General features: G+C 44.9%; 1 pseudogene; it reads right to left on the bottom strand.

Moving 5' to 3' along the window:
• Positions 1-278: 278 nt before the first annotated feature.
• LOC126250220 (5S ribosomal RNA) lies at positions 279-396 on the bottom strand (annotated as a pseudogene).
• Positions 397-1,772: the final 1,376 nt, after the last annotated feature.

The raw sequence follows: 1,772 nt of genomic DNA, 5'->3' as shown, positions 1-1,772 counted from the left end.
GATTGACCCATTTCGGTCTTACATGACATTCCCAAGTGCTATAGGACCCAACGTGCCGTAATAAGAAAAACTCCTCCCGCACAGGCCACGAAGGCCTAGAGGTATCGACTGGCCGCCGTGTCATCCTCAGCCCACAGGCGTCACTGGATGTGGAAATGGAGGGGCATGTGGTCAGCACACCACTCTCCCGGTCGTACGTCAGTTTCCGAGACCGGAACCGCTACTTCTCATTCAAGTAGCTCCTCAGTTTGCCTCACAAGGGCTGAGAGCACCCCGCGTGCCAACAGCGCTCGGCAGACCGGATGGTCACCCGTCCAAGTGCTAGCCCAGCCCGACAGCGCTTAACTTCGGTGATCTGACGGGAACCGGCGTTACCACTGCGGCCAGGCCGTTGGCAACGTGCCGTAATGTATCCGACTATTCAGCAGCGAGCGCACTAGTTACGAAAACCTGCAAACATACGTGGAAGAGTCAAATGGAAAATAGTATGTTTTCACGATAAATGATGACAGCCAAAACAGTTGCAGGATAAAGATTTATTAAAAATTCTTGACCAAGGTTTCGGTATATGTAAATATACCTTCATCAGAAGTAAAATATCCTGTGTCCTTTCTTGAGGAAAGCGCCATGCTAGCAAGAGATGGTTTCGTTTTACTTTAACATTTTGGCTGTTTTCGCTAGTATGCATTTTACCGTTTACGTTACGCGAGTTTCTAGCGCATAACACTAGTGCCCGCTCTTGTTAGATGTGTTTCATAGCGCAAGCTTCATCTGCTTAAGACTAGGACACCTGACATTTTACTTCTGATGAAGGTATATTTATATATACCGAAACCTTGGTCAAGATTTTTTAATAAATCTTTATCCTGCAACTGTTTTGGCTGTCATCATTTATCGTGAAGAATTTCAACAGCTGCTGTTTCAGCCATGTTTAAAATCTTGAAATAGTATGTTTGCTGAATACAGTAACTGTCTTCGTTGTAGGTGCTGTCGCGTTCGTAGACATTGTATGTACTCACCTTCGTTATTAAAAAGCAAAATAACTCGTTAGGAAATCTTAGGAACTATTTTTAGTAAGCATTTATCTGAAGTGCAGCCTTGTGCGGAAGTCCAGACAAGCAGAGAATATAAACTTCTCAGACACGGTGCTGCAGAAGAATGCCGAAGATTAGATGGGTGTATTGAATAATTAATGAGGAACTAGTGATTCTAACTGGGGAACAAGAAATTTTGGCACAGCGTAACTAAAAGATGAGATCGATTGGTGGGACACATCCTGAGGCATCAAAGAATCTTCAGTTTGGATGAGGAGAGGCTTGTCTAGTAAGGAGCACTATCAAACCAGTCTTCGTTCATCTAAAATGCGAAAGGAAGCAATGGTAAGAAATACGAAAGGGTCGGTATCGTCTGCCTTGTAAACGGTGCAGGGGTCTGCTAATAAGGCAATTACCTTATCCTGTATTTGTGTGGCGAACCGCTCTGTACCAGGCCCTTGGAGTTATCTCTGTACTTAATGAGGTCCTACCGTTTCCTGCCACCTGAAAAGAATACCGAACCAGCTGGGCACATTCCACAGATCTCTGCTGTGATATTCGAGGGAGAATCCTCAGCGTGCTAGGTTTTCATCACGTTGGTGCAGTTCACTTAATTTTTTTATCACACATGTGTGAGTGCGGGAGGGGGAAGGAGGGAGCGAGAATGTGGATTTTGCGCAATCATTCGAAAAGAAGTTTGAGGAGCTGATGATGAGTTTATCTATAGAAGGCATGGCA

Source organism: Schistocerca nitens, chromosome 3 (assembly GCF_023898315.1).
Source record: "Schistocerca nitens isolate TAMUIC-IGC-003100 chromosome 3, iqSchNite1.1, whole genome shotgun sequence".
Taxonomy (NCBI): Eukaryota; Metazoa; Arthropoda; class Insecta; order Orthoptera; family Acrididae; genus Schistocerca; species Schistocerca nitens.
Note: the sequence above shows the minus strand (reverse complement) of the source record. Positions and strands in the feature narration are given on the sequence as shown.